At 38.2% G+C, this 21,081-nt stretch overlaps 1 protein-coding gene across 1 annotated transcript in view; it reads left to right on the forward strand.

The window, feature by feature from the left end:
* LOC119537875 (olfactory receptor 52K1-like) overlaps window positions 1-15,155 on the forward strand; it is a 79,937-nt gene extending 64,782 nt beyond the window's left edge. The window contains exon 6 of the mRNA XM_037840472.1: window positions 15,069-15,155. The gene's annotated coding sequence lies outside the window, so the exon portion shown is untranslated. The remainder of the gene's footprint in view (window positions 1-15,068) is intronic.
* Window positions 15,156-21,081: the final 5,926 nt, after the last annotated feature.

Genomic DNA, 21,081 nt, shown 5'->3' on the forward strand with positions numbered 1-21,081 from the left:
GTACTGGTGACAGAGCCACCGCAATGACGGACATCCAAGTGTGTGAATGACAGGGAAAACAAGCATTCTGAAATACTGAAGAATTAAAGGCCTAGAGGTCATCTTGAGATAAAAAAATATATATTTGGATTAGAGGGGGAAGGAATAAGATGACTGGAAAGAAAGTTACTAAAATACAAGACTTCAGAGGTAGTGTAATTCTGGGAGATAATTCAGGGTGTGACCAGGATATTTGTGATCTGTACTGGATACAGAATATGTCACTAGGGTTGAGGGATGTAAACAGCCAATAAACAAAGATGTTGACTAGATCACTGACATGAGTAACTGTGCTGTAGTGCAGAATGGCAGAAGCTAGAAAAGAAAGGTAGCCTGAGCCAATGTCCTCTATGAAAATGGAAAAGGGATCATGAGGGTGTCAGATGGCAATGATGAGCAAGGAAGGAGACACAAAATTGGGAAAACAATCATTTTAAACAACAGTGGGGAGCTACTTAGAAAAAAACATTACCAAAATGTCAAGATGTGGCCATCAAGGGCTGATAGAAATATTGAGGAGGGAAGTTATTTACAAGAAATTATTTCTTACAACACATATTCAAATTCAGGGTTTCCTTTCCTTTGTTTTCCAATTTAAATTTATTTTGAAATACTTTCAAACTTATAGGACAGTTTCAAAATAATACAAACCCCATACAGAGAACTCCAACATACCACTATCCCCCCAGACACCCAGGCACACCAATTTTAACATTTTGCCACATTTGCTGTATCATTTTATCTATCTATCTATCTATCTGTCTATCTATACCAATCTATCTATTCATCTGTCTACCTATTTATCGATCTATTTTCTGAACACTTGAGTATAGGTTGTATACATCATGCTCCTTGAACACCTAATACTGCCATGTAAATTTCCTAAGAACAAGGGTGTTCCTCTACGTATTCATCTTAAGTGCAGTTATCAAGTTCAAGAAATTTAACATTGATATAAAGCTTACAGTCTATATTCTAACTTTTTCATATGTCTCAGTAATATCCTTTTGAGCCTTCTTTCCTCCCTTGTTAGATCCTATCCAGGATAATGCATTGCATTTAATTGTCATTATCTTTTTAGTTGCTTTTCTTTTTTTTTTTTTAACTATGAAAATATATATGCAATATAAACTTTCCCATTTCCACCACTCCCATGTATACAATTTGGTGGGATTAATCACATTTACTGTGCTGTGGTATCCTCACCATCTGCAATTACTAAAACTTTCCATATCCCCAAACAGAAACACTATACACATTTTGCATTAATTCCTCATTCCCTTTGACCCCCACCCCTGGCAACCTTTACTCCAATTTCAGTCTCTATGAGCTTACATATTCTCTGATATATTTTTTTTAGTACCATGGGACTTATTTTAATATCCTACATCTGTAACAATCTAACTTTGTTTGATACCAACTTAACTTCAATAGTATACACAAACTATGTTCTGACACCCTCAGTATCCCCACCTCTCTGTTGTTCTTGTCACAAAGTACATGATTATACATTTTAAATCCAAAACCACTGGTTTACCATTATATTTTATGCACTTGCCTTTTGGTTCCTGTAGGAAATAAAAAGTGGAGTTACAAACCAAAAATACAGTAATACTGGCATTTATATTTACCCTTTTTGTTACTTTTACCAGAGATCTTTATTTCTTTGTGCAGCTTAAATCTATTGTCTATTGCCCTTTCCTTTCAATCTCTTTAGCAACTCTTGTAGAGCCAGTCTAGTGATGACAAACTCCCTCAGCTTTTATCTTGGAATGCCTTAATCTCTGCCTCATTTTTGAAAGACAGTTTTGCCAGATACAGAATTCCTGGTTGGCACATTTTGCTTTCATTACTGTAAATATGTCCTCCCATTGCCTTCTTGCCTCCATGGTTTCCAATGAGAAATTGGCACTTAATTTTATTGAGGTTCCCCTGTACATGAATATTGGTTCTCTCTTGCAGCTTTCAGAATTCTCTCTTTATCTTTAGCATTTGACAGTTTGATTATAATATGCTATGATTGGATCTATTTGGGTTTACCCAGTGTGGAGTTCATTGAGCTTCTTGGATGCGTATATTCATGTGTTTTCTTAAATTTGGGGAATTTTCTGTCATTATTTCTTTGAATATTCTCTCTTTCTTCTTCTGGGACTCCTACATTGGGTGTATTGGCATGCTTGATCTTGTCCCATAAGTTCCTCAGACTCTGTTCACTTTTGTTCATTGTCTTCCTTCTTCTTCTCAGACTGGATGACTTCAATTTTCTTATCTTCACGTTCACTAATTCTATCTTTCACCAGCTCCAATCTGCTGTTGAACCCCCTCTAGGGAATTTTAACTTCTGTTACTATGGGCTACAGCTCTGGTTGGTTCCTTTTCATAATTTCCATCTCTCTATTGATATTCTCTTTGGGTTCTCTGTGATTTCCTCTCATTCTTTGCCAATGTTTTTCTTTAGCTCTTTAAGCATATTTAGGACTTTTTTTTAAGTCTTTGTCAGATATATACAAGGTCTAGTCTTCCTCACTGATGGTTTCTGATGCTTTAATCTTCTCGTTTGCTTGGGGCATCATGTCCTATTTCTTTGTATGTTTTTAAATATTTTATTGAAACCTGGACATTTTGATATTTAATAATGTCTTGTTGATGGAATTTAGACTCCAAGGCTTGTATCCAGTTAGTGTTATGACAGAGCTTTCCTTGATTACCAGGAATTAACCAAAAAAGATGAAGAAGGAAAAAAGAAAATACCTTTCCAGTATTTGTAAATTGATCTGTGCAAGTGCTCTTCTTCAGGGCTTATTCATACAATGAGTTTAGAGAATAGCTCACAGGGGCCTACCGAATGCTGCACATGTGTCTTGTCTTGGGCATGCATGTGTGGCCCTAAGAAGTTCCCAATTTACATGGACATGAATGTTCCCTCTTCCCCAGGAAACAGTTTCCTCATGGTCCCAAGCACTGCACTGTATATCCTACAGCCAGCAATCTTTTGCCCCAGGAGAACAACTTGACTGCTATCCCACAGAATTTGGTAGGAGAGCTTTTTGTGACACCTATAAGCAGGACAAGTTTTGGGATGGCAAGTCTCTCAGAACACCATCAGATTGGGCCAGACATATAAGCTCCCAGCATGTGCACAAGGGTTACTTCTCCCTCCAGAACTGGGACCAGAGACCCGCATACTGGGAGCACAGGCCAGCTCTGGGCTGAGCTGATGAGTGGTAGGGGGAGAAGACAGGCAGGGCACCATGGGACCCTACCACTTTTAAATAGACTTTTTCTTGTTTTGGTGCTCACCCTGTTATTGCAGTCCTTCAACTGTTTTCTGGAGCTTTAAGAAAGTTGTTTCTGCCAGTTCTTGCAGGTTGTTCAAAGCTTCTATGGAGGAACAAGCCCTGAAGCATCTGTTTTCTTTGCTTTTGCATTTCAGACTTGGAACCTGAGCACATCAGTACAGATAACAGTACAGAAGTCACTGTTTCATAACACACAGCAGGAGGTAGTTGGTAGAGTCTGACACTCTTCAGAAAAGGTCATGGAGAGACAGACAGGAGGAGAAAAGGTTGGAAGCACTTGGTTAACAATAGTGGAAAGAGAGCAAACTCTACTATCCTCTTCCCCAGGCAAGATCCTAATTACATCTTCAATTTAATATCTCACTTTCTCAACGAATATCCTAAATTTTCCATCAGTTCTGTTTCAAAGTAGCAATATGTAATAAGTCTAGCAGATATTATGTATGGGGAGGGGACATTTCTTGATTTTTCTTCAGAAGACATGGGGTGGGGAACATATAAGGAGAATAAACAGACAGGTTTATAATGTCTCTGGGAGCAGGAGAGTGCAATACTATAGAAGTTGTCCTGCACGGACCTTAGTCTGCCTATGTGGAAAGGAGAGAAGCACAAGGAAGCCAGTGCTTCTGTCCCCAGAGCACCCAGACTGATGGAGGAATTATGGCCCCCCTGAACCACCAGAATGATGGAGGAAGCATCTTCTCCACCCTTCAGGAAGAAATTGCCCTTGTCTTCAGGGTACTTTTGGTCTAAGGATATACACACTATCAGCAACCCCACTGCTACACCAATCCCGTTCTCTACCAGAGAGAAACATACAATCTTCAAAAAAAGAAAAGCCTAATAAATGTTTCTTGACATTTATTATGTTAGTGAAATAACATAACCCTAGAGTAAATACTAGAGAGGCAGAGAGTCACAATATACTCCATTCTGAGGAGGCTGCTCCTTTCCAGGTCAGGCAATGCTTTATTCCATAAATGTAGAAGGCATCTAGATATGATTTCAAAATGACTAATTATCTCTGTCCTAAAGCTCTGTCTAGTCCCTCAAGGCTTTGCCTTCACCTTTTCTCTGCCACTGCCAGCACCTAATGAGGCTGTTTAAAATAAAGGAAAGAGCAGGAACAGTAGTGTCCAGAAGACTGGGTTTAATACCCAGCTATGCCAAAATATTGAGCCACTTGGTGGACATATGAGCAAAAACAAAAGCAAATTCTAGACATAGCAAGTACTCTCTGAGTTCTGCTTTCACAGAACTATCAACATTAAACCCAAAAGAACACCTGGGGTCTTAGCTGACTCCCTCCCAGTCCCAGCTTTTCAACATATTCTTTAAGAGAAAACCAGTCTGAAGATATGAGCAGTCTCCAAACAACTTGTATCATTCAGGATCTAGTCAGAAAAACAGAAACTACACTAGTTATTTCAGCTAAGAATTTAATGTAGGAAATCAGTTAAACAGGATATGGAGAATTAAAAATGCAAAAAAGGAACTCTGAGGTGAAACAGAGGTAGCAGGAAGCAGTTACCACCCCTAGGGGCCAGGGAATAAAAGAAGAGGTTGAGGTCATCAGAACCTACAAGTTTGGAGAGGAGACCCCACAGAGCTAGAACTCAGACCTCTGACTATATGGTATTACCAAGATGCTGCAGATACCTCAGGAGCTCAGAGAAATAAATCTGTAGAGCTGGGACACAGATCAATGAGAAGGGTGTACTACTTGGCTAGTGCGGTACCTTAGGGTGGAGCAAAGACTCCATGCAGCTAGGATTGCATACCTCTTGTTGGAGTGGGTGGTATCGGCTGCCCAAAAGGTGCCAGTCTGAGTGGGTACAATCAGAATGGTTCTGGGAGATCCCAGAGAAGCTGGAAACTGGAACCAATTACTTTTTCCAAGGTAAAGGTCTGTTATTAGGATGGTACTGACAGGAACAACAAGCACACCGGAAGGAACAAGTCCATTCTGCCCTTCTCCTACTTTTCAATCTCCCTCCATTGTCCCTTATAAGAAAAATGTAACAGAAAGCCTGCTGACAAAGGATAAATGTAGTTTGCAGAGTCCCAGTCCCAACATCACAAAGCTTAGAACAGAAAGGTGGGTTTGGAGCTAAGAAATGATAGCATAATAAACACACAACCTTAAAACATTTTCAAAAAAATGTTTTACAGAAAAGAACAGGGAAAAGGATAATGTTGTACAGGGCTGACTGGACCACTTTGCAGGTGAGGAGGGAAGAACTTTGGTCTATTTCTTGTATATTTTCCTGCCACATTGAAAAGAAGGCAGGAAGGGATGGCAAGAAAGGAATTATAGTTATCTCTTCCACATGGTGGGGGTGAGGGGCACGGCACCCCCGTGAATGGGAAAATCTGTGTAAAAAATTTTTTTCAGGGTTTCAGGAAACTCCCTAGCTGCCTCTTGATCCAGACACTGCCTCTCCCATTACTCTTACAGTATGTAGGCTAAAACTTTTTTAAAAATTTTCAAACCAGCCTTTGCTGGCCTGAAAATCCAAAGGGGTTGACCCTTCACCTTCATTTTCCTTTAGGGAATTATATAAGGACTTAGCCTTTTCATGTATGGTGTCAGAGTCTACTGGAATGCCTTTTTTATAACAATCCTGCACCCAAAAGAATATGTGGATCTCGTGGTTTATGCAAAATGCTTTGCAGTGGTTGGTATAGCTGCAGCAACGACTTCACGGATTTCCTTCTTTTTTTTCTTGATATGCCTTTCCAGTCAACTCATTACACCGTAATGGTGGCCAGCCACAGCAGCTGGTTTGCCTGAACAAAGCATATTTAACAATTCTACTTTTTCCTTCAAGTTCATCACTTTCCTCGGTTTCTCGGGAGCACTTTCCAAATCATTAGGAACACTACACTTGGGACCCATGATTTTACTAGAGCTTATGGCATTTAAACAGCACAAAATACAAGAAACTCGAGATGCAAAGATCACTGCAAGATCACTGCAAGATGTCACATGAGACATTGCCATAAACAAACTTGGAACCCCCAAATCTGTGTAGAACCACAGTTCTTTTACTACAAATTTAATTTTAAGAAAAAAATTTCGTAGCTGTTCATTTATGTTATTAAACAGTAAAATATATATTATACAGATAATGTTATACATAACAGTATATTTTATGCATTTATGAGTTAATAAACTTTTTAAGATATCTCTACATTTCTGGCCTTCGAGCGTCATCTGCGGCTTCCGCAAAACTCCCAAAAAATTCCTATTTAATTCCTTATGCCAACCTGTGACAAATTGAAACCACGATGGAGAAAGTTGTGATGTGGAAGGGATAACTGAATATTGTTTACAGTCAGGAAAACAGGCATATTGTCTATGATATTCCCACAATAAGTCAGATTATAACCCAAAAAATCCTCACATGCACAAACACATCAAGATACATGTACAAGAATATTCATAGTGGCATTGTTCCTAATAGTGAAAAAACAGAAATAACATAAATGTTCTTTAGTAGTAGAATAGGTAAATAGACCATGATACATTCATATATTAGAATGTAATCAACAATAAAAAATAAACTACAGTAACGTAAATAACATGAATGAATTTTGTAAAACCGATTTTTTCTTACTTTTTTAAATCTCTTTAGTATATAACTGTTTAAAATAAAAAAGGCAATGGATTGTGGGGTTTATAATATATATGTAAGTAAAACCTATGATAACAATAACACAAAAGCCAAGAGAGGGAAATGGAAGTGTCCTGTTGTAAGAATCTCATACTATTCATAAAGTAGAACATTACTTGAAGAAAGACCATGATAAGGTAAAGATGTGCAATATAAACACTAAAGCAACCACTAAAACAACACAGTTAAAAGCTAAGCCAACAAAGGAGATAAAATTGACTCATAAAAAATATTCAATTAATCCAAATAAGGAAAGGACGAAGGAGGAGCAAAGAATTAATGAAGCAAATAGAAAACAAATAAGACGTTAGACTTAAAACCAACCATATTAAATCATATTAAATGAAATGGCCTAAACACCCTAATTTTAAATGGTAGAGATTATCAGATTAGACCAAAAATAAATAAATAAAAGACCAAACTACATAGTGTCTAGAAGAAATCCACTTTCAATGTAAGGACCATAAGATTAAAAGATAATGGGAACACCACAACTACACGGAACTTTGAATAGGAAGTGAGATATGGTAGGTTTGTATGGGTTACATCCCAAAGTAATTTGGGTGGAGAATAAAAATATATATGCAGGCCCCCCTGAGGAGCTGGGGGAAAATGCAGAAGTGTTGGAATTCCTCACCTGGATTGTTGCTGATGTTGTCACAAACATTGAAGACTGACAGCTTGGTATGCCGAGCCCTCTATCTTGGGGCCTGCCCTTATGAAGCTCATTACTGCAAAGGAGAGGCTAAACTTGCTTATAATTATGCCTAAGAGTCTCCCACTGAGTGTCTCTTTTTTGCTCAGATGTGGCCCTCTCTCTCTAACCAAGTCACCTTGGCAGGTGATCTCACTGCCCTCCCCCCTACATGGGACCTGACTCCCAGGGGTGGAAATCTACCTGGCAAAACAGGATATGACTCCCAGGGATGAGTGTGAACCTGGCATTGTGGGATTGAGAACACCTTCTTGACCAAAAGAGGGATGCAAGATGAAACAAAATAAAGCTTCAGTGGCTGAGAGATTTCAAATGGAGTAGAGGTCACTCTGGTGGACATTCTTATGCACTATATAGATAACCCTTTTTAGGTTTTAATGTATTGGAATATCTAGAAGTAAATACGTGAAACTAACAAAGTCCAACCCAGTAGCCTTGACTCTTGAAGACGATTGTATAACAATGTAGCTTAGAAGGGGTGGCAGTGTGATTGTGAAAACCTTGTGGATAGCACTCCCTTTATCCAGTGGAAAAATGAGGACAAGGACTAAATGAAAAATAGGGTGGGATGGGGGGGGATGATTTGGCTGTTCTTTTTTACTTTTCTTTTTATTCTTATTCTGACTCTTTCTGGTGTAAGGAAAATGTTCAAAAATAGAGTGGAGGAAGAACCTAAGATGGTAGCTAGGTGAGACAGGGCAAAAAAACACCTCCGTGAAAAATACTAGATAAAAGTCAGAAAGTTACCCAGAACACCAGTTCCAGTGATGCACAAGCCAGACAAGGTCTGTTAAATCCACAGGGACCGTGCATTTGGTGAAACCAGGAGTCTGCGCTCTGAAACGAGTGAGTAAGCCTGATGAATATCCGGCAGACACGCTGTGGTGTGGGGAAACCATGGGTTGCGTTTGGAGACGCACTAGTACTTAAAAAAAAAAAAAAAACTTGGGAACAGCTGCAGATACAGTGGTGAGAACCGCATGGTGAAGCGTGGCAGGAGCAGGCTGTGCCAACACCTCAGTGTCTGGCGTGGAGGATATTCCTTCCCATACCCGCTGCTGATGGTCTCGGGGCCAGGGGAGCAGAGAGGAGCCAAAAGGAGAAAGCAACCATGCCCCTTGCAGCTATCTTCCCAGCAGGCTGGGGACGCTCCTGCCTGGGGCGAGTCATAGCCCAGAGCCACACCAAGGGTCCCAGTATGACAGGGAGTGTTTGCCACAACACCGTGCACACACCACAATATCGGCCATGGACAGTGGCCTTTAGAGCACCCACAGTTAATTGTCCCACAGCTGGGAAGGCGGACCTGTGAGAAAAGGGGGAAATTAACACACTCCATTCAGCCATCTTTACAGCAGGCTGGGAATGCCCCTGCATGGTCTGGCGGCCAAGGGCTTCCCTGGAGGGCTGGCGCGCACTTGTAACGTGGCACAGCCTTCCCTCAGCAGAGGTCCTACAAGAGCACGGCTGAGAAGGGGGTCCCGCTTGGAAAGCCCAGAGACCCTACGCCAATACCAAGGACTTGTGGGTCAGTGGCAGAGACAATCTGTGGCAAGACTGAAATGAAGGCTTAGACTCTTGCAACAGTCTTAAATCTCCGGGAATAGCTGGGAGGTTTGATTATCAAAGCTGCCCTGCCTCCCTAACTGCTCAGACACACGCCCCACATTCAGGACAGACAGCATCAACAACACACCCAACTTAGTACACCAACTGAACCCCACAAGAATCAGATCCCCACACACCACAAATACAAAGTTAGGGAGCACTGACTTGAGGGGAATAGGTGACTCGCAGATGCCATCTGCTGGTTAGTTACAGAAAGTGTATGCCACCAAGCTGTAGACCTGACAAATTAGAGATTGGTATTTTCCATGTCCTGAAAGAACCCTATCAAGTAAAGCAAATGCCAAGAGGCCAAAAACAACAGAAAATTTTAAAGCATATGATAAAACCAGACAATATGGAGAACCCAAACCCAAACACTCAAATCAAAAGATCAGAAGAGACACAGTACTTGGTGTAATTAATCAAAGAACTAAAGACAAACAACAAGAGCATGGCACAGGATATAAAGGACATGAAGAAGAGCATGGCACAAGATATAAAGGACATAAAGAAGACCCTAGAAGAGCATAAAGAAGAAAGTGCAAGAGTAAATAAAAAAATAGATGATCTTAGGGAAATAAAAGAAACTGTTGGCCAAATTAAAAAGATTCTGGATACTCACAGTACAAGACTAGAGGAAGCTGAACAATGACTCAGCATCCTCGAGGACCACAGAACGGAAAATGAAAGAACAAAAGAATGAATGGAGAAATAAATCGAAAAAATCGAAATGGATCTCAGGGATATGATAGATAAAATAAAACATCCAAATTTAAGACTCATTGGTGTCCCAGAAGGGGAAGAGAAGGGTAAAGGTCTAGAAAGAGTATTCAAAGAAATTGTTGGGGAAAACTTCCCAAACCTTCTACACAATATAAATACACAAAGCATAAATGCCCAGTGAACTCCAAATAGAATAAATCCAAATAAACCCACTCCAAGACATATTCTGATCAGACTGTCAAATACTGAAGAGAAGGAGCAAGTTCTGAAAGCAGCAAGAGAAAAACAATTCACCACATACAAAGGGAACAACATAAGACTAAGTAGTGACTACTCAGTGGCCACCATGGAGGCAAGAAGGCAGTGGCATGACATATTTAAAATTCTGAGAAAAATTTCCAACCAAGAATACTTTATCCAGCAAAACTCTCCTTCAAATTTGAGGGAGAGCTTAAATTTTTCACAAACAAATGCTGAGAGATTTTGCTTGTAAAAGACCTGCCCTACTTCAGATACTAAAGGGAGCCTTACCAACAGAGAAACAAAGAAAGGAGAGAGAGAGAGAGAGAGAAATTTAACAGACATATATAGAACATTACATCCCAAATCACCAGGACACACATTCTTCTCTAGTGATTACGGATCTTTCTCCAGAATAGACCATATGCTGGGACAGAAAACAAGCCTCAATAAATTTAAAAAAATTGAATTTATTCAAAGCACATTCTCTGACCACAATGGAATACAAATAAAAGTCAATAACCATCAGAGACTTAAAAAATTCACAAACACCTGGAGGGTAAAAATGAGGGGGAGATGAAAACATTTCCAGATAATCAAAAGCTGAGGGACTCCATCACCAGTAGATCAGTCCTATAAGAAATGCTAAAGGGAACTGTGCAAGCTGAAAGGAAGGGACAGTAAACAATTGACTGAAACCACATGAAGAAATAAAATTTCCAGTAAAGATCACATGGTAAATATAAATACCAATACTACTGTATTTTTGACTTGTAACTCTACTAATTATTTCCCACAGGATCTAAAATACATAAACTGTAATGATAAATCAGTGGTTTTGGACTCAATGTAAAATATGTAATTTTTGACAAGAACTACATAAAGGTGGGGGAATGGAGGAGTATAGGAACATAGTTTATGTGTCCTATTAAAGTTAAGTTGGTATCAAAGAAAAACAAGGTTATTATAGATTTAAGAGGTTAAATTTAAGCCCCATGGTAAACAAAAAGTATCAGAGAATACGACCATAGAGATGAAAAGTAGAGTATGGGTTACAAGAGGAGGGGGAAGGGGCAATGGGGGGTTAAGAAATGAATGAAGGTAAGGTTTCTCTTTGGGGTGAAGGGAAATTTCTAGTAATGGATGGTGGGAAGGTGATGGCATTGCAACATTCTAAATATGATTAATCCCACTAACAGAATGCTAGGGAGGGGTTGGAATGGGAAGATTTAGGCTGTATATATGTTTCCACAATTGAAAAAAAAAAAGACAGTCTAAATAGATAATGACAATTAAATGCCAATAATGATCCTGGATGGGATCTAGGGATGGAGGAGAGGAGGCTCAAAGGGACACAGTTGGGACATAAGGAAAAAAAAAAGGAAATATAGAATGTAAGCTTTGTATCAGTGTTGAATTTCTTGAACTTCTTAGCTGCGCTTAATGGGATTGCATAAAAGGATGTCCTTGTTCATGGGAAATGTATATGTGAATTACATTGTTTGTTCAAGGATGTATGCAGCTTGCTCTCATATATTCAGAAGACAGAGCAATAGATGATGGATGATAGGGAGGGAAAGAAAGAAATGGTGGCGTGACAGGATGATAAAGTTGGTGGATCAGGGTATCGGGAGAGGGGGTTGGGGTATGCTGGAGTTCTGTGTATGGGGTTTGTATTGTTTTTGCAACTGTTCCTGTAAGTTTGAATTTATTTCAAAATAAAATTAAAAAAAAAATAAGTCATGGTTCTCAAACCTCAAAAAAAAAAATAGATTAGGGTGATGAATGCATAACTATGTGATGGTACTGTGAACAGCTGATTGTACACCATGGATGACTGTGTGGTATGTGAACGTATCTAAATAAAACTGAATTTAATTTAAAAAAAAAAAAGAAAAAGAAAAAAAGTAAGATAATGGGAAAAGATATACCTTGCTAACACTAATCAAAAGAAATATGAAGTGGCTATGATAAAATCAGACAAAGTAGATTTCAGGGTAAGGAATATTAACAGGGATACAGCGTCATTTTACAATGATAAAGTGATCAATTCATCAAGATATATATCCAAGAGAACTGAAAACCTATATCCACACAAAAACTTGTACATGAATATACACAACAGAATCATTTATAATAGCCAGAAGGTAGAAACACCCAAATGTCCATCAACTAATTAAGGGATAAATAAAATGTCATATATTTATTCAATGGAATATTATTCAACAAAAAAAAGGAATGAAGTACTAAAACATGTTACAACATGAATCAACCTTGCAAACATTATGCAAATTGAAAGAAGCCAGTGATAAATGGTTACATTTGGTGTGAGTTCAAAATGCCCAGTGTTGCGGTTTGCTAGAGCTGCTGTTATGCAAAATACCAAAAATGGATTGGCTTTTATAAAGGGGATTTATTAAGTTACAAATTTACAGTTCTAAGGCCATAAAAGTGTCCAAACTAAGGCATCAACATGATGATACCTTTACTGAAGGATGGCCAATGGTGTCTGGAAAACCTGTTATCTGGGAAGACACATGGCTGGTGTTTGCTGATCCTGGGTTGTGTTTCAAAATCGCTTTCTCCAAAATGTCTCTCTCAGCTCCTGTGCATTCTTGGTTCTTTGTCCCAGGAAGTTTCTCACTAAGTGCCTGGGGGCCCTTTATTAGCATATCACGGGCAAACTCTTGGCTTCATTTCTTAGCTTAACATCTCCAAATGTCCTTCTGTCTGCATCTCCAAGCATCTCCAATATCAGCATCAGCAAGCGTCTGGGCCTGTGTGGCTCTTTTTAAAGGACTCCAGTAAACTAATCAAGACCCATGCTGATTGGGTGGGGCCGCACTTCCATGGAAATCCTCAATCAGAGTTTTCACCTACAGTTGGGTGAATCACATCTCCACAGAAACAATCAAAAGGTTCTAACCTAATCAACACTAGTATGTCTGCCCCCACAAGACTACATTAATGAAGAACATGGCTTTTTCTAGGAGACATAATATATCCAAACCAGCATACCCAGAATAGGTGAAAACATAAAGACAGAAGGTAGGTAAGTGGTGGTCAGGGGCTGGGGGGAGGAGAGACAATGGAGACAAACTGCTAATGGGTATAGAGTTTCTTTATGAGGTGATGAAAATGTTCTGGAATTAGATAGTGTGATGGTTGAACAATCTTGCAAAAATATTAAAAACCACGGAATTATCCACTTTAAAAGGGTGAATTTATGGCATGTGAATTATATCTCAATAAAGCTATTCTTGAAAAAAGAGTACATCACAATCATAGATGTTCATGCAGCCAACAACTGAGTTTCAAAATGCATAAAGCAAAAACTAATAAAACTGAAAGGAAAAACAGACAAATGCACATTTATAGTCAGAGATTTCAACAGCCCTCTCTCAATAATTTATAGAATAAGTAGACAGAAGATCAGTAAGGATATATAAAAGGCTTGAACAAAACTATTAACCAGTTTGACCTGACTGACATTTATAGAACACTCCACCAAACGACAGCATAATACACATTCTTTTCAAGGGCACATAGAGCATTTACCAAGAGAGACAACAAATATAAATTCAAATCATACAAAATATGTTCTCTGGCCAAAGTGGAATTAAATTAGAAATCAATGGAAAGTTATAGAAAATTCCCAAATATTCTGAAACATTTTAAGCATGTGTAGTTTATTGTATATGTCAACTATACTTCAATTAAGCTGTAAAGGAGAGGAGGAGGAAGAGGAGGTGGGGGCAGTAGCAAGACAATTCATACAGTAGGATTCTGTTTTTGTAATGTTTAAAAAATATGCAAAAATAAAATGTATTGTTCAGGAAACCATACATAGTCGTAGAACTAAAAAAAAGCAAGGAAATTATTATCACAGAAGTACAGATGGTGGATATCTCTAGGGAAGAAGGAGAGCTTATGATCAGGAAAGAGAGAAAGTAAAAAGAGAGAAGGGGGGAAATAAATAAATAAATAAATAAATAAAATAAATAAAATAAAAATAAAATAAAATGTGACATATAAATTCCAAAAGTCAAAACGGTAGACAGTAGATGTTAGGTTGAGTGAAATTAGCCAGAAACAAAAGGAGAGATACTATATGGACTCACTAATATGAACTAACATTGATGAGCAAAATCTGAGAGTTAAAGTTGAGAACACAGGTTATCAGGAGATAGAAAGAAGTTAGAGATTGGGCATTTGATGCTGAAGGAATACATAAGGGTTAAGAGGCTTGATTGTATAGATCCAGAAATGGAAAGCATAATACTATGTAATGGTAGCACAATATGGTAAGTACTCTGAACAAAGATGAGCATGAGCACAGTTGAAAGAGGAAGGCTAGGGGCATGTATGACACCAGAAGGAAAGATAGAAGATAAAGACTAGGATTTTATAACTTAGTGAAACCTAGAGTGGTCAATGATGGTGATTAAATGTTCAAATATAAGAATCTCTTTAAAAGAGAACACATGAATGTCAGCATTGCAAGGTGTTGAAAATTGGATGGTTCAAGGGAAAAAAATACAATCAATGCAAAGAAGAGTGTATAGTTAACAGTAACATTGTAAGATCCTTCCATTAATTGTAACAAAAGCAATGTATCAAAGCTAAATTTCTGTTAAGAGGGGGTTATAAGGGAACAACGGAATTCTTGGTGGTGGTGTCTGACCTTTTCATTGCATTTTCTTTATTCTTATTTTTCTTCTATCTTTTATATATATATTTTTTTCTCCTTTTCCTCTTTCTTTGCAGAAGAAATGGAAATGTCCTAATGCAGGTTGTGGAGGTGAATGCTTAAATAACTATAAGACTATACCGGGAACCACTGATTGCTTACTTAGAATGGATTGTACGGGTGTGAATAAAACTGTTTAAAAAATCAACACAGGGATACAACTGCTGGAAAAGATGTGGAGAGGGATGTACCTATTCATTGTTGGTAGGGAAGTAGAATGGTACAGGCAGCTGGAGGGCAGCGTGGTGGTTCCACAAGAAGCTAATGCTGGGGTTGCCATATGGTCCTACAATCCTATTTCTGTGTATATACTTGGAAGAACTGAGAGGAGGGACATGAGTGGACATTGCACACTGGTGTCTATGGCAGCCATATTCACAATTCATAATGGATGGAGGTAGCCTAAGAGTACATCGATTCATAAACAGAATGGTGAACTGTAGTGTATACATACAATGGAATACTGAGTGGCAGCAAGAAGAAATGAAGTCCTGAGGTTATACACCTAGGTGAATATACCTTGAGGATGGTATTTCGAGTGAAATAAGCCAGAATTGAAGACAAACATAATGCCTCAATAATATGGACCAACTATAATGTGCAAACTCTGAGAATTAAATCTGAGAGCATAGGTTATCAAGGGAAAGCTTGTGGTAAAGGTTCCTAGATTGTAAGCTCTTACAGCAGTCACATCTATTCATGAGTTGTAATGGTTATCTCTAAATTCTGAGATGCCTAGCTGGTCCCTGTAACTTCAGGTATCTGTGTGACACCTAAAACTCAGAGCCAAAGTTCAGCAGCTGTGAATATCAGCATTACCCCATACAGCAAATGTAAAAAAAAAAAAAAAAAAAAAGCTGAAAAAGATCAAACTTTAATTAGAGGTATGAACAAATTGGATTTGATTAGAACTAAGGTAAACCAGACTAAAGGGAAAAGGATGATATTGACTGTGTTTTAAAACTTCGACTTCTATGTGAGACCAAAGGAAGAGATGTTTATTTGGTGGAAAATCCACATTTTCTGTGGCATGCTATATAATTTAACGTGTATGGGCAGTTTATGCAAACACCATAATTACATGGAACTTTGAATAAGAGATAAGATCTGGTTGGCTGGTACAGGTTACCATGAAGCCCTGATACATTCCCAGAGTAATTTGGGCAGACAATAAAAATGTATTTGCAAAGTGCCATTGAGGGACTGGGGAAAAATTGAAAATATTAAACTTCCCCACCTTTCCCGATATTCTTGCAAGTGCCGAGACTACCATTGTAGTAGGCCAAGTCCTCCATCTTGGGGCTTGCCCTTATGAAGCTTGTTACTGCAAAGGAGAGGCTAAGTCTACTTATAATTATGCCTAAGAGTCACCCCCAGAGAACCTCTTCTGTTGCTCAGATGTAGCCTGTCTAAGCCAACTCGGCAGGTGGACTTGCTTGCATCCCTCCTACGTGGGGCATGACTCCCCAAGTGTGTAAATCTCACTGGCAACATGGGACATGAGTCCCAGGGATAAGTCTGGACACAGTATCATGGGATTGAGAAATCCTTCTTGACCAAAAGGAGGAAGAGAAATGAAACAAAGTAAAGTTTCAGGGGCTGAGAGATTTCAAATGGAGTCAAGGTCATTCTGGAGGTTATTCCTTTTTATTTTATGCATTATATAGATATCCCTTTTTCGTTTTTAGTGTATTAGAATAGCTAGAAGGAAATTCCTGAAACTGTTGAAGTGCAACCTAGTAGCCTTGTGTGCCAGTTCGATGTATTATGTTCCCCAAAATGCCATTACCTTTGATGCAATCTTGTGGGGGAAGACATATTAGTAGGGATTAAGTTGGAACATTTGGATTAGGTTGTTTCCATAGAAATGCGCCCCACCCACCTGTGGGTGATAATTCTGATTAGGTAATTTCCATGGAGGTGAGGCCCCACCCATTCAGCATGGGCCTTGATTAGTTCACTGGGGCACTTAATAAGCTCAAACAGAAGGAGTGAGCTTCCTACAGCCAAGAGGGACACTTTGAAGAATGCACAGGATCTGAGAGAGAAGCTGCAGTTTACAGAGACATTTTTGAGACGGCCTTTGAAAGCAGACTTTTGCTCTGGAGAAGCTGAGAGAGGACAAACGCCCCAAGAGCAACTAAGAGTGATATTTTTGAGGAACTGCAGCCTAGAGAGGAACGTCCTTGGAGAAAGCCATTTTGAAACCAGAATTTTGGAGCAGACACTAGCCATGTGCCTTCCCAGCTAAACAGAGGTCTTCCTCCAGTGAAGGTACCCGAAGGTTGATGCGTTACCTTGGACACTTTATAGCCTTAAGACTGTAACTGTGTAACCAAATAAACCCCCTTTTATAAAAGCCAATCCATTTCTGGTGTTTTGCATATTGGCAGCATTAGCAAATTAGAACACCTTGATTCCCGAAAATGAGTGTGTAAGTATATAGCTTATACAGTATGACCATGTGATTGTAGAAAACCTTGATGAGCAGAAAAATGGGGACAAAAAAGTACAGGAATAATAGGGAGACATGGGTTGTTGTGGGTGTTCTTTTTTACTTTTATGTTTATTCTTATTTTTATTTTTTTGGAGTAATGAAAATGTTCAAAAATTGACTATGGTGATGAATGCACAACTATGTAATACTGTAAACAACTGATTGTACACTTTGGATGACTGTATGGTATGTGACTATATCTCAATAAAACTGCAAGGAAAAAAAATTACGATCTATCCTATTTAACCAGAACTCCAAGACTACATGGAGCTCTGATTAAATATAATAGATCAAAAACATCAGTTCATCTCTTCACCCTTACAAATCCTCTCTAAAATGATTCTTTCAAAGGAATAAAACAAAACATAAGGCCACAATGACCAAGAGACTAGGAGAAGAAACATAAGTGGAAAAAAAAATTCATAAAATTTTAGAGGAAGAAAAGTGGATGGAAAGTAGTAAATAACTTAGAGTGGAGACTACAACCTAGACCAATGCTTCCAAAATTATCTGTGATGAAGGAACTGTAGACTTTTAAAAATTTTCCCAATCCATCATATTTATTGTTAAATACAACAAAAATGAATAATTAGAGAAATACAAAACTAAAACAAAATACAAGCCCCTATTTTTTTTATTGTAGGTTTCAACAGATATAAATTACCGTGGCAAATTACTAGAAACACTTCCAAACCCTCATTCTCAATTTCTGTATTTATGTAGGCATGGACTGGAAATAGTTTATGAACCAACTTTGGGCCATGGACAATATTGGAATATCACTGACCTAAAGGACATACAAAATGGGATGCCAAAAAGAAAGAAATTCATGACCAGAGAACCTCTGTATGGCTAAGGTCTTGGAGACACTAGGCACATCAAAGGTGGCAATGAAATTTGAGGCTGATAATAGGGTTACTGATTAAAAGTCAAAGAAGTCAGATCAGTGCTACTCACAGTGTGGTCTTCAGACTGGCAGCATTAGCACCACCTAATAACTTGTAAGAAATGAAATTTTTTCAGGCTCACTTCAGACCCACTGAAACAGAATCTCTGAGGGTAGAACCTAGGAATCTGTGTTGCAATAAGCCTCAGTTCAATTAACTCTAGGAAGAATCGGAATAATCATCTCTCACCATAAAGACTAGATGAAAGAGAGGGCTTACTGTCTCAGGAAAACAAACCAAATCAAACAAATTTACATCAGTCTCCATTGTTCTTTTATACATAATGCCTAGAATAAAATTTAAAACTCAGAGCCAAGCAAAGAAGCAGGAAAATGCAACCAAAAATCAAGAGAAAATGTAGTCAATAGAATCAACTCCACAGTTATTAGAATTAGCAATGGATGACCTTAAAACAACAAAAATAAATATGCTAAAGGATTTTTAGAAACAGATGGATAAAATGGGAGAATAATGGGATATTTCAGGAAATAAATGGAAACTATAGTCAAACAAATTCTACAATGGAAAATTATAATAAATGAAATAAAAAATGTATTGGATGGGTGTGGTAGATGGAAAACACAGCAGCAATATTTTTCAGTTCCTCCTATCAAGAAGTGGAGTCATTTCCCCACCCCTTGATTCTGGGCTGGCCTCATGACTTGTTTGGACAACAGAATGCGGCAGAAATGATGTTGTATTGAGTTCCAGATCTGGGCCTTAAGAGGCCTTATAGATACTGTTCTTGCCCCAATGAAATATTCCTGAGACCACCATGTTAAAAATAATTCAAATTTAACTTACTTGAGAATTAGAATTTCCAAAAAAGGATAATTGAGATGCCCCAGCCAATAGCCCCAGCTGACTACCAACCATGTAAATGAGGCAATGTTGGATCACTGTGACCAAGATGAGCTACCAGATAAATCAGCTGCATGAATGAGGCCAGGAAAGACTGACAGAAAAAATGCCCAGTCAACCCACAGAGTAATAGCAAATAACTTATTGTCATTTTTAGTCACTAAGTTTTAGGGTGGTTAGATACAAAGCAGTAGAAAACTAAAACAGAAAGTGGTACCTGAAAGACTGAACCTACCTAAAAGTAGGTGGCTATCATAGCAGAAACCTAAATAAAGCACATGACATTGATTTTGGCACCAGACTCCAGGCAAAGACTGGAAAAACAATAAAGAGGTTGTTAGCAAAGCCTACAGAAATGGCAAAAACAAACTGTGGAGGGTGAGAAGGCAGTAAAAAACAAAAAAAATGTTATCAGAGGCTAGTAGAATAGTGACCTGTGTTGTGTAGCGGTGGAAAAATTACCAAAATGTCTTCCATATTAACTTGGAAGGCAGAAAATAAATCAAATGTTTTCTTCTTCCTCTTTTTAAAAAAATTGATATAATTTACAAACCATAAAATTTGCCCTTGTAAATTGTACCCAAATAAGAAATCCCAAACCCAATGGCAGTCACTCCCTCATTCCTCCCTCCCTCTAGCCTCTGGCAACCACTAACCTACTTTCTGTCTCTAGGTTTGCCTAGTCTGAACATTCCTTATAAATGGAATCATACAATATGTGGCCTTTTGTGTCTGACTTCTTTTACTTAGCATAATGTTTTCAAGGTTTATCCATACTGTTGCATGTATCAGTACTTCACTCCTCTTTATAGCTCAATAATATTCCATTGTCTGTACATACCACACTCTATCAGTTCACCAGTTGATGGACATTAAGGTTGTTGCCATTTTTAGGCTATTATGAATAATTTTATTATGAACATTCATGTACAAAATTTTATGTGAACATGTTTTTATTTCTCTTGGTTATATACCCAGTAGTGGAATTGCTTGGTCATATGGTAACTTTACGTTTAACTTTTTGAGCAACCGCCACACTATTTTCTTTAACAGCTGCACCATTTTACATTCTCATCAGCAATGAATTTGAGTTCCAATTTCTCCACATCTTCACCAAATTTGTAATTGCCCAGGTCTTACTATTATTATTATTATTATTGCTATCCTAGTGGGTGTGAAGTGGTATGTCACTGTGGTTTTGATCTGCATTCTCTTGATGGCTAACAATGTTAAGCATCTTTTCATGTGTTTGTTGGCCATTTGTACATCTTTTTGTCAATTCAAATACTTTGCCTATTTTTTAATTGGAATGTCTTCTTACTGTTGAGTTATAAGAATTCTTTATGTATTCCAGCTACTAGACATTTAATACATTTAATTTGCCAACACCTTCTCCCATTCTGTGGGGTAATCTTTACACTTTCTTGATAGCGTCCTTTGAAGCACAAAAAGTTTTAATTTTGATGAAGTTTAACTTATCTATTTTTCCTTTAGTTGCCTGTGCTTTAAAGTGCAATAAAATCTGTTTTTTTATTAAAATATTTCCTTTACTTTATGCCTCTGATCTAAACTCTGTGTCTCTAGAGGCTCAAAAAACAGTCCAAGGCAATAATCATAAAGACTAATGTGCCAGTTTGAATGTATTATGTCCCCCCAAATGCCATTATCTTTGATGTAATCTTGTGTGGGCAGATGTATCAGTTTTGATTAGATTGTGATTCTTTG

This window comes from Choloepus didactylus, chromosome 6, assembly GCF_015220235.1.
Source record: "Choloepus didactylus isolate mChoDid1 chromosome 6, mChoDid1.pri, whole genome shotgun sequence".
NCBI lineage: Eukaryota > Metazoa > Chordata > Mammalia > Pilosa > Megalonychidae > Choloepus > Choloepus didactylus.